The sequence below is a fragment of the Canis lupus genome, chromosome 2, assembly GCF_011100685.1.
Source record: "Canis lupus familiaris isolate Mischka breed German Shepherd chromosome 2, alternate assembly UU_Cfam_GSD_1.0, whole genome shotgun sequence".
NCBI classification, from domain to species: domain Eukaryota; kingdom Metazoa; phylum Chordata; class Mammalia; order Carnivora; family Canidae; genus Canis; species Canis lupus.
In genome coordinates, this window is record NC_049223.1 from 22,452,227 (window position 1) to 22,464,731 (window position 12,505).

The following is a 12,505-nucleotide window of genomic DNA, read 5'->3' on the forward strand; positions in this document are numbered from 1 at the left end:
ATTCCTTTCAAGAATAAAGCCTGTTTTTGTTTTTTGGAGGATTTAGTTGGATTCCATAGCATAATATGCAACTTGAGATCAGTTACAAAAAAAAAAAAAGAGGCTATTTTTATAATGTTGTGTACCATGTACAAAGAACCACTAGAATTGGCCCAGTTCTGAAAAACAGATCAGTCACTTGGAAGATTCCAGTCACTGTCCTCTCTCTCCGGGCCACATTTAAACTTCACTTACCTTCTCCATTCCAGGACAGCTCCTGGCCTCAGCCTCTGCTCCAGGATCTTTCCAGCCCAGTACAAACTGGGCAGGCATATCCTGGGAGGTAGCCAGGGCTGCCTAGCTCTTCTCTCCTTCAGCAAAGAGCAGGGGGAGGAGCTGGCTCCTGAGTTAGTAGGGATGCCCTGCTCAACCAGATCTGAGGCTCTGAGGTCCCACCTAACACCACCTTCACTGGCCAACGGTTCTGTTTTCCAGTTCATCCTTCCACAGCTCTGGGGCATACATTTCCATACAACAGTTTTCCTGGAGGAGGAGGAGGGGGTGGAGGAGGAGGAGGCCAGACCAGAATCTGGGTTTCGTTTTCTCCCAGCGATGTTTACTCCGCCTCCAGCTCACACCTTTCCGACAGTATAAACAATTCCTTTGGGGTTCTCAGCCTCCTTGAGTGTTCACCGTGTATGTACGTACATGCCCAGAGACAGACATGGAGCTGGTGGTTGTTTCTCAAAGGTGTCCCTTTAACCACTCCCCACACAGAGAGGAACTGGCTGTACAATCATTCCCAAGCTGCGGGAGGATGTCACCCTTAAACCACCTCCGTGCCCTACAGAGGAAGTCACCTGCGGTCAGCCGGGCCGGTAAAAGAGGGGAGGGGGGCGCTTGGGGAGGGCCGCCCCCCCTGCCCTTTCCCACCAGGTCAGGATCCCCCCCACCCCGCCCCACCCCCGGGCCTGGAAACCCTCCCCCGGGCGGCGGCAGCAACGGGGGGTCTAGAGGACGCCCCATCCCCATCCCCCGCCACCCACACCCCGACAGACTCGGGGTCGCAGGGAAAAGGGGGGTGGGGCCGCGGGAACCGCTTCCAAGGACGCAAGGGAGCTGCCGCGCCCCTGCCCGCCCCCGGCCCCGCTCACCCCTGCCCGCGCTCCGGCCTCGCTCGGGGTCACTGCTTCCTCGCCATGGTGCCCGCGGGGGGAGGGCTCCGGACCCGGATGCAGACGCCGACCTGGGCACCGGCGGGGGGCGGCGGCAGCGCGCTCGGGGAGCCTCGGGCGGACTCGCGGCCTCGCGACCCCGCCCAGCGCCGCTCAGCTGACCGCCGCGCCCGCCTCCCCGCCCCGCCGGGAATTTCCCGGGCCCCGCCCCGAGGCCCCGCCCACCCGCAGCCCCGCCCGAGGCCCCGCCCACCCGCAGCCCCGCCCGGGCCCCGCCCACCCGCAGCCCCGTCCCCGAGGCCCCGCCCACCCGCAGCCCCGCCCAGGCCCCGCCCACCCACAGCCCCGTCCCCGAGGCCCCGCCCACCCGCAGGCCCCGCCCCCTCCTCCCGGGCGCGGTGTCCCACCCGGCGTCTCTATCTAGGAGAGGTCCCGACCCGGGAAAGCACGGCTACGCGGGCCTGTGAACGGCCGTAACCCGTCGTGATCATTTAAATAAATTATCAATTAAAGGCTATTGCGGAGTCGGTCTCCTCCGCTGGGGTCCCTCTAGGAGGCCGGAGCCGCAGGGGTCGCTGCGCCCCACGGCAAGAGGAGGCCGTCCGAGGCATGCTTTGCGCGAACCCTCCACCTCTGTTATAAGCCTTGCATCTAGATGGAGTAAACTGAGCCTGCATGGCTTTCCATCCGACTTTGCCCTTAAAATAGACCTTTCAGGGCAGCCTGGGTGGCTCAGCGGTTTAGCGCCTGCCTTCAGCCCGGGGTGTGAGCCTGGAGACCTGGGATCGAGCCCCACATAGGGCTCCTTGCTTGGAGCCTGCTTCTCCCTCTGCCTGTGTCTCTGCCTCTCTCTCTCTCTCTCTGTCTCTCATGAATTAAAAAAAAAAAAAAAAAGACCTTTCATTAAAAACACAAAGCCTGCAGGATTTTTGTCCCAGGCGACAGGCCAACTGTTGACGCCGGCATGGTTGGGGTGCCCCTGGCAGGTGGGATTACTGGGGTGACCTGGATTGTTTAGGCAAGCAGAAGTATTGATCTACTGTACCGGAGGAGGGAAGATGCCTCCGGATTAGGATGAAAAGGGAGGAAACCAGACGAGGAAGGAAAAAGAACCACAATAATTTGCATCCTAGGCACAGCGAGGAGGGTTGAGCAAGGACGCAGACCCAGGACACCGAAGGCAAGTGATAGTGAGGTCAAGGTCTGGGCAGGGTCTCCTCCCGGGCGGTGCAAGACGAGAAAACAGAAATGGGAGAAGGGGAGGAGGAGAGGGTCTGAGAATAGGTTTGTGCCAAAGATCAAAAAGAAGTTCAAACACCAGACTTATACCCTAACTCTAACCGTCAACCGTGACCCCAGCAGAAACCTGGGGTTTTATTCTCTGGAGCCTCTGAACTGCAAAATACCAGGCACATGCCCTAACCCTAACCCCTAACCAAGGGGGGGGGGGGGGGAAGGACTTCATATGGGGAAAGAACTTGATTTAGTAATGAAGATGCTGACTCTGCTCCGTGGTCATACGCAGCACGTGGCTGTGCGTCCAAACTGCCCAATGGTTGGAAGGCAAGGCAAAAAGCCGAATCCAAATGGGAAAAGGCCGATGCGCCCTCTTCTGGGATTTCGGAAGGATTCAGTTTCACTTTCAATACCGACTGCTTTGGTCGGGCTCCCCCTGCCCGGTCTTTTATACCACCTGTGAGTGAATAAACTCTAGAATTGGGCAGAAGGGTAGCGAGGCAGCACCTGATCCCACACTCAGTTCCCCGGGGTCTGGCAGGGGTCTCTGGGGTGAATCCCACTCCCGCTGGGTTTCCTTCTACTATTTTAAACCATATTAAGGTAAGATAAAATGAGTATAAGAGGATTTGGGGGCGGGGAGGTGCAGGAGGAAGGTCGTTTACAGGCTGCCCTCAGCTGAGGAGTACTGAGGTTGGAGTTGGGTTTCTGGTGAAGGGAGTTAGGGAGGGGGGCCCTGAGGCATCGCGCACCCCTGCCACTTCTTAGCTTCTTAGCTGTGTGACCTTGGGCAAGTTGCCTGATCTCGCTGGGCCACATTCTCTTTATCTGTAAAATCCAAAAAGTCCTGAGAACCCAAAGGCTTTCTTACTTCGTTTGGTGGCAAAACCTTGACCTAAACCGATGGAAAGTTACTTGCAGTCTTTAGACCACTTCGTGGGATCATTTATTTCATTGAAGATGCGTTAATTGGTTTGTATGAGATCTGCTTCAGACACTCTTGGGGAGGTATGTTATATAAATTACATACTTTGCAATACATTACTGTATCACCTTTTTAGATATTAAAAATCCTCAATGAGTTTTTGAGATTTTTGAATTCTTAAAAATTCTGAATTCTAAAACTGGAGCTTATTCCGAAGGCTTTAAATAAGGGATCTGGATCTACAGCTCCGACTGCCGAAGGCCATTGTGAGGATGAAGGGCTAAATCAAGTAACAGTAACACTGGGGCACAGTGTCATTGCTATTGTTGCTGGTGGGACAGCCTGCCCTGCTTCTTCGCTTGCCTAGTCCAGGGTGGTGCCTCCTCCCTCTCGCACTTCCGTGAGTAGATGGAATCTAAGGGTAGATAAAACTAAAACTATAACACGCTTTTAGTTGTTCACTGTTGTGGTTTTGTGGTAAGTGAATGCAGAGCAGTGTGGCAGGATATTTACTGAGATATTCACTTGTTTGACGCTTTCTGTGCTGCTCCCCACCCTCTCACCCCTTCTGTTTGGAGAAGGCAGTTCATTCCTTGGTTCCTACCTCAAGGGTGTTTGCAGGACTCTTGGACAAACTATCATTCTATACCTTATCTACCCCAGGTGTCCTGGAGGGAAGGGGGGAGAAGCCAGGTGGTATGTGTCAAAGCAAAATGAACAAGACTTTTAGTTTCTTTTTAAAAAGATTTTTAAAAATTCATTTGTGAAAGAGAGAGCACAAGCAGAGGGAGAAGCAGACTCCCTGCTGAATGGGGAGCCTGACTCAGGGCTCGATCCCAGGACCTGGGGATCGTGACCTGAGCCAAAGGCAGACGCTTAACCATCTGAGCCACCCAGGCGCCCCAACTTTTAGCTTCTAAGAAAAAAAGGAAGAAAGTTTTATTTGAGCCCAAGTAAGGACAGCTGCCCTGGATACACTATCTTCACAAAGAAGAGAGTGCTCCTGAGAAAGAATGTTTGATACAGGGTCAACATACAGGTTAAATAAATACATATATTTTTTTACATCAAGGGTTACAATTCACCATGACATAAGACATTTCAGAAACTTACAAACTCTTATGTTTTAGTATGTACACAGTTGTGGGCTTAGAGGTATGGGAACTTTTTTTTTTTTTTAAGATTTTATTTATTTATTCATGGGAGATACAAAGAGAAAGAGAAGCAGAGACACAGGCAAAGGGAGAAGCAGGCTCCATGCAGGGAGCCTGACGTGGGACTCGATCCTGGGACTCCAGGGTCATGCTCTGGGCCGAAGGCAGCGCTAAACCGCTGAGCCTGCCGGGCTGCCCAGAGATATGGAAACTTAGGGAGATTCTTTAACTCTAGAAATGTTTCTTTTAGGTAATTTGCTAATGAAGCAGATGTATAAAGTGTGCTCACAGCAGAAATAATGCCTGTGCTCTGAAGTTTGGTTAAATCATTCTGATCTTGGTAAAAGTTAAAAATATAGCTTCCCTGAGATCCCAGGAGCAGAGCCCACAGCAGTATAAGTTGAAATTTTCTTTATCAGGTGGAGAGCTTTCACAGCAGATGAAGGGCAGCATGGGAGGGGTAGAGGTTGGTGGTCTCAGGAGCAACACAGAGTCGAGCCTCAGCCCCTTTGCCTATAACCATACTGTGATTGAGGTTATCTGGCCTTGGGGTGACCAAAGAAAAGACATTTGTCAGTGCCTCTCAGAGGTTGGCATTGACACAGAGGAACAGCTTAAGCTTCGTAGATTATAAAGTGAACCTAACGACGTGGAGAAGTTTTTGAATAATGTTCTCCAAACCTACTTTGGCTTCCTTTTGAAATGATTCTCTGCAGTAAACAAACTTTTTATTTATATAATCATTCAAACTTCCATTCACATCTGCATGATTATGTAGGCTAGTAACACATAGGAAAATTGCAGTAAGGTGGTAACAAAACCCCATACCATCGTAACATGCTTCCAGTGGAAAATTTTTTGTTTGGAGTATTGATTTGTTTATTGTTCAGTTTATTATTTTTCACTTGATTAAATACTTTCTTGTTGTATTAAACCATGTATGTTGCAACTTAACAATAAAGTCTATGAAAAAAAAACACCTCAATTATACTATAGGTCTACCTGTAGTGTGATTTCATATGTATGAGATGTCTGGAAAAGGGAAGGAGAAACAGAAAGCAGCACTGTGGTTACCTGGGATTGGAAGTGGCTTTGACTGCAAGTGAGTTCAAGGGAATTTTGGGGGGTGATGAAAATATTCCAAAACTGATAGTAACAATCATTGTATGGTGCTATTGGCCTAATTAGAAACATTGAGCTTACAATGAGTGAAATATATAGAATGTAAATTATACCTCAGTAGAGCTGCAAAAACAACACCAAAAAGCACCCTGGAGCCAGAAGCAAATAATCCTGAGGTCTGATGAAGGGTACACCCCTTCTTCTGTTGGATGGGTGGTCTAGCTCCATGGCCATCATCCCCTCTGCAGCTGAGCTGGGTCTGGGCTTCCTTTGAATTTTAGTTAGATTCAGTTCATCATTGGCTCCACATATTCTGAGGATGGGTTCCTTGGGAAAGTTCAATGGCATTGCCGCATGATCCAGCAGTTCCACTCCTAGGTATACACCCCCAAGGATTGAAAACAGGGACTCAGAGGAGCCTGTGTATTTCTTCTAATGGTATCTGCCATAGGAGGAATGAGGTGTGTAGTGGAGGCTTCCATCGGAAGAGAGCTGTGGGACCAGAGTCTAACCTGCCACCAGTTTGCAAGCCAAGTATCCTGAATGCTAGGAACAATGACTCTGCTTTTAAAAAGCCAGAGCACAGCGTGAATGTAGTCTGTTTTTAATTCCTCTCCTTTGCCTCATGACTGTAAACCTTGAAACAGTGAACTCTTTGGGGAGGAGTCAGTGTTTATCTTTAAGGGGATCATTGGTCCTCTGTGAATATTAAAAAAACACACACACCATAGTGATGCTACTACCTAACCATTAATTCCTGCTCCTCTCCATTAAGTACATACAGACACTATCCTAGACTCTGGCACATTTTCTCTCAAGTCAAAGCAGAGCGTAGATTACACCTTCAATTCTTATTTCTGTGTTTTGCTATCGAACTGTTAAAAATTCCTGAAACAAAATTTTCTATCAAAGTACTTATTAGTCAGAACCGGTGATTCGGGAACATAATCACTCTAAGACACCACAGCTCTTCATCATGGTCTGCAAAGCATTGCCATTGTCTTCGTTGTATGCCTGGTGAGTGAGAAATGGCCTGGGTGTCTCATTTTCTACAGAGTTCCTTGCTTCTGATTAAATAGTTCATCTGTCACTGTTGAAGCCCATGTGATTGGTCTTTTTTCCATCTCACTTACTCTTTTCTAGAATAAAATTTCTCACTTCTCAGAAGTGCAGGGTGGAGTAGGGGACACAGTTCTGGGTATCAGGCTACCTGGTTCTGACTTGAGAACACAAGAAAGGGACAAAGTTCCTTGGGCTTTGGCCTTTGTATCAGTATCAGTAGAGACGCTGGGGCAGGTGATCTCTTAGCTTCCTCCAACACTGAAAAAGCGGCATTCCTTTTGGTCCATTATATTTGGTATTCTGTTTTAGTAGATGCCAAATTAACTGAATTTCAGTTTAGACTTCTTTTTTCATATGTTAATCACAGTTCTCCAGAGAAACAACCCATAGGATAGATGTGTGTGTCTGTACAATTTTTAAAAAATATTTTTAAATTTATTTATTCATGAGAGATACAGAGAGAGAGAGAGGCAGAGACACAGGCAGAGGGAGAAGCAGACCCCATGCAGGGGGCCTGATGTGGGACTCGATCCCGGGTCTCCAGGATCACACCCTGGGCTGCAGGCAGCGCCAAACCGCTGTGCCACCGGGGCTGCCCGTGTCTGTACAATTTTATTTTGATTTTTCAATTTGAAATATATGTATACAAAATAATATATTTATTATAAGGAATTGGCTATGCCAATAGAAGCTGATGAGCTTCTTGATCTGCAGTTGGCAAGCTGAGGTCCAGGAGAGCTGTTGGTGTAATTCCAGTCCAAAAGCTGGCAGGCTTGAGACCCATGAAGTTGTTCCTGAAAGGCAGGAAAAAACTGATGCCTTAGCTGAAGGCAGTCAAGCAGAAAGAACTTGTTCTTATTTGGGAGGAGGGGTCAGCATCCAGTTGTATTCAGGCCTTCAACTGATTGGATGAGACCCACCCACACCAGAGCAATCTGCTTTATTCTGTCTTATTCATTTAAATGTTAAAGTCATGCTACAATTCTCTTATGGAAATATCCAGAATCATGTTTTTCAAATATTTGGGTACCCCATGGCCCAGTCAAGTTTTAAGCTGACACGTAAAATTAACTGTCATATTTCTATAAAGCTGGCTTAATACTTGGCTAGTTAAATGATCATAAGTGACTTTGCAATTTGAAAAGTCGCAGGTGTCTTGAAAAAAATGTATTCATTCATGGCTTCCATATAGACTATGATAAACCTGGACACAAAATCTTAGCTGGACTGTCCCTGACCTTCTGTACCCACAAAGCCTCAGTGCTCCCCTCAGCACACTACATTCACCCTTTTCTGGTTTTGTGGACAGAGGTCCTATTCCCCTCATCATAGGCCAGTAGACAGTTACTAAATTTATAGACATGATATTCTGCTGAGAAGCAAATCAGCTTTCTCTAGGGTTGGTCTCCTCAGATCTTCGCAACTGTGGATGCCAGAAACACATTTCTTTCTTTCCTAAGGTCCATGGGTCAATTCTCCAGCTAATATAGCATTAAATTTTGCAACCAATGACTCTATTGACATTCCTGTCCTCATCCATTCCTCTTTCTGGTTCCGTTGGAAACTAAGGGAAAAAATGACTTTGATTACACAGGAGTCATTCCAATGTGGAAGTCATATAAAGCAATTCACACAAAGCAGTTTTCACCAAGTTAATGTGATCCAACCCCAGGGAGGGGGGAAAAGTCTCAGCCAAAATACGCTTCTTGCAGAGACAATTGGATATTCATGGAATATTATGGCAGTGGGGGCCAAGCTTTGAAAAGCTGGCTGTGAACACTCTAAGAGGAAGGTCTATTTGTGAACTTGGAAGTGCTGAGGCATTATTTCCCACTGCCATGATTTCAGAGATCTTACATAAATGTAGAGCTTTCCCATTCAGTGGGTCTTATTGAAATTCTGGGAAACTGCTTCGTTCTGTTTATTACAGAAAAAAGAGAAGAATCTCTGTGGATCTTTTTATAAAACCATTTCCTGTGCCTTGGCTCATGTCCTCATGAATTCCTTTACTCACCTTCAGTGCAAAAGTATATTTTAGTTGATTCTGGCTTGGTTGGCTCAAGCATACCTTGTTTGCCTATGTGTTCATGAAATATCACCCAGCGAATTCTCTCTGCCCCCCTACACCCTTTCCTTCCTGCTCTGATCTCCCACTCCCTGATTTCCCAGCCTCACTCTCTGTGTGTGCCATCACCTCTCCCACTGGAAGGCTATGTGATAGGGAAGTGACACCTTGGTGTGCTTCAATGCAGGCTGTCACCCTTCCAGACCCTTTTGCATTTCAGATCATTTCTAACATTGTGATAAAAACTTTGCCTGTTAGAGGAGTTCCAGGGATCCACCAGCAGGGAGGATTTTGTTTCAGATTTGGGCCTTTCCTAGTAAGCTTGAAATCGGGGACCTCCGTCTCAGCTACAAATAAAGTCCCATATTGGACTCTGTTATGAAAAGGGGGGATACATTTGGGAGTTTTTATACAGGTGGAGCAGACAATTTCAGGATGATGAGATGTGACAGATGAGAAGAAAAGAGTAGTTGAAGACAATTACGAATTTCTGCCCTGGGTGACTGTATAGACAGTAGAATCATTAGCTGAGATGGGAGCACAGATGGACATTCGTGTTGGTGGGAAGATGACTAGTCCTATCTGAGGAATTTGAAGAACCTACGGGGCAGGTGAGTGAAGTACTTGTGGGATAGGTGAGTGAAGTATCTGTGGGGCAGATGTGGGAAGCACCTGTTGGGCAGGTGTGGGAAGTACCTGTGGGATAAATGACTGAAGTACCTGTGGGATAGATGAGTGAAGTACCTGTGGGGTAGGTGTGGGAAGTGCCTGTGGGACAGGTGAGTGAAGTACCTGTGGGATAGATGAGTGAAGTACCTGTGGGGCAGGTATGGGAAAGGCCTGTGGGGCAGGTGTGGGAAGCACCTGTGGGGCAAGTGTGGAAAGTACCTGTGGGATAAATGAGTGAAGTACTTGTGGGATAGATGAGTGAAGCGCCTGTGGGGCAGGTGTGGGAAGTGCCTGTGGGATAGGTGAGTGAAGTACCTGTGGAGCAGGTGTGGGAAGTGTCTGTGGGGCAGGTGTGGGAAGCACCTGTGGGATAGATGAGTGAAGGACCTGTGGGACAAGTGTGAGAAGCGCCTATGGGGCAGGCGTGGGAAGTGCCTGTGGGATAGGTAAGTGAAGTACCTGTGGGGTAGTACCTGTGCCTCTTTTTGTGTGTGTCTCTCATGAATAAATAAATAAAAATTAAAAAAAAAGATTTATAAAGATAAAAAAGGATTTACATGCTAAATCTTAAATAATAAGATTTATTATTATTTTATTTAAAAAATTTTTAAATATTTTATTTATTTATTCATGAGAGACACAGAGAGAGAGAAGCAGAGACACAGGCAGAGGGAGAAACAGGCTCCATGCAGGGAGCCCGACGTGGGACTCGATCCCAGGTCCCCAGGATCACTCTCTGGGCCAAATGCAGCACTAAACTGCTGAGCCACCCAGGCTGCCCTGGTTGTGTTCTTTATTTGATTACATATGCTCATACATGCTAAATAATAAACTTGTTATATAAAACCGGCTCTCTACAGATTTGGCCATTATATGTAAGCTGCAAGATATAGTTTATATGGTCAGCTATATATTTCTTGGACCTTACTCAGACCCTAGAGAATTTGAGGAGAAAATTTATTCTAAACCTAATTCTACATGTATCTCAATATTCAGTTAATAAAAGGATGCTTTCCTCTTTCTCATCCTATCTCGCTGATGCTGCTTATTGCCTCATTTAATTCCTTTGCCTAATTTTTTGGTGACAAGAGCAGGCAGGTGAGAGACAACCTGTCTCATAATAGTCACCTGGTGGCTTTGGTTATTTCTAGAATGTCATCTGTGGGAGATCTTCAGCTTAGCTTCTATCCCTGGGGCTCATGTTAACTTTCAAGATCAAAAACTCATTTTTCGATATGATTCATCCCACTTAGTGTCTGGTGCTAATTATAGCCGATATTGACTCTGCTGGATTTTAGGGGATGTCTTCCCACCATGTTCCTTCCTTGTGTTTGTAAACACTGGTTTGCTCATTTCATATTTCCCCTTCGTTGATTCCAAGATTTGTATCTCTGCTATGGACTTGGAATCCTTCTATCTTTGGAATAGCATGTAAATCCTTTTGATCCTTCTCAGCACTGTCTCTAAACTCTTGAATCTTTTTATGATAACTAAGAACCAATGGGGAAGAAAAAGCCAATAAAAAATGACTTAGTGGTGGGTTGTCTGGATGGCATTCAGTGCCCCACTCTTGGTTTCAGCTCAGGTCGGGATCTCCTGGGTCTTGAGATCAAGCCCTGTGTGGGGCTCTGCGCTCAGCCTGAAGTTCTCTTGAGTTTCTCTCTCCCTCTTCCCCTGCTCCTCCTCTGCAGCTCTCTCTCTCCTTTCTCTCAACTAAATAAATAAATAGTCTGGGGAAAAAAAAGACTTAATGGTGAGTAAGACGGCCCAAACTTTCTGTATATAAATTTGCTAATGTGAATTTACTGTGGTTTAGTCTTGCGAGGATTTGCCTGAGGCCGCTCCGCACGATTGTGCAGGCTATTGGTGGCATAGTGGCGCTTGGCCGTGGGGAGCAATGCAGGCTGCCGGGCAGCTGGCACTTTACACAGCACCCAGCCGTGCACTGTGGAGTGTGACTGCCTCTCCCCAGGGAAGCAATTCCTTTTTCTAATTTACACAAAGACCCTACATTGATCATCGGAGAACTGGATTTGATTATTTTATAGAGCTCCTCAGCCAACTATACGATCACCAAAGGGAGGGAGCAGTGTAGACCTTGTCTTAAACTCTGAAAGGAGATATAACTCTTGCTGTCAGGGGCGCCCTGGGTGGCTCAGTTGGTTAAGCATCTGCCTTTGGCTCAGGTCATGATCCCAGGGTTCTGGGATTGAGCCCCATGGTCGGGCTTCCTGTTGGGTGGGAAGCCTGCTTCTCCCTCTTCCTCTGCCCCTCCCCCTGCTTGTGCTTGCTTTCTCTCTCTCTGTCAAATAAATTAATAAGAACTCGTTAAAAAAAAATCTTGCCTTCAGCCATTACAGAGTTCACAAGGTCTGTGTAGCCACGGCTGCTCTGCTAAGCAACTAGCTCCCTGCTCCCACTCTCCACTGGTGCCAGACCATACTTGCACCAACAGGGCCAAAATCTTCTGGTCAGGAGAAAAGCCCCTTTCCCTTCAGACCTCCTACTTTTTTCCCTTCTGTCGCCCATAACCCTTCTGTACTTTTCTCTTACCCACCCCACTTCCAGGGTTCTGATTCCTCTTGTGTTGATTTCCAGAGCTTCCATCTGGTCTTGTCACTGAATGTCCCGTTGTTGATTCTTCATGGGGAGAGGGACAGGGGTGACCATAGAGAAGGGACGGGGAAGTGGTATCCCTATGGTCTTATACTCTACCCTGTGTCAGAGAGGCTAGAAGTCTGGAAACTCTATTTCTGAGACTCCCTTACCATGAGGCTTCAGGATAGGGCTTAGAAAGTGCATCTGTCAGCCACGTGCAGAAGAATGAAACTGGACCATTCTCTTACACCATACACAAAGATAAACTCAAAATGGTTGAAAGGTCTAAATGTGAGACAGGAATCCATCAAAATCCTAGAGGACAACATGGGCAACAGCCCTTCTTACCTCGGCCACAGCAACTTCCTGCAAGACACGTCTATAAAGGCGAGGGAAACAAAGCAATAATGAGCTACAGGGACTTCACCAAGATGAAAAGCTTCTGCACAGCAAAGGAAGCAGTCAACAAAACCAAAAGGCAACCTACCGAATGGATTTGCAAATGACATGTCAGATAAAG

General features: G+C 47.3%; 1 protein-coding gene and 1 long non-coding RNA gene across 4 annotated transcripts in view; one reads left to right on the forward strand and one right to left on the reverse strand.

Moving 5' to 3' along the window:
* Nucleotides 1-1,297, reverse strand: part of OPTN (optineurin) — a 41,692-nt gene extending 40,395 nt beyond the window's left edge. For 2 of the 3 annotated variants that reach the window (XM_038530111.1, XM_038530109.1), the window contains exon 1: nucleotides 1,134-1,297. The gene's annotated coding sequence lies outside the window, so the exon portion shown is untranslated. The remainder of the gene's footprint in view (nucleotides 1-1,133) is intronic. The other variant, XM_038530110.1, reaches the window with a different exon arrangement.
* A 1,491-nt stretch (nucleotides 1,298-2,788) lies between these two features.
* LOC119869988 overlaps nucleotides 2,789-12,505 on the forward strand; it is a 39,311-nt gene continuing 29,594 nt past the window's right edge. Inside the window, exon 1 of the long non-coding RNA XR_005354947.1 lies at nucleotides 2,789-2,993. This is a non-coding gene — a long non-coding RNA (uncharacterized LOC119869988). The remainder of the gene's footprint in view (nucleotides 2,994-12,505) is intronic.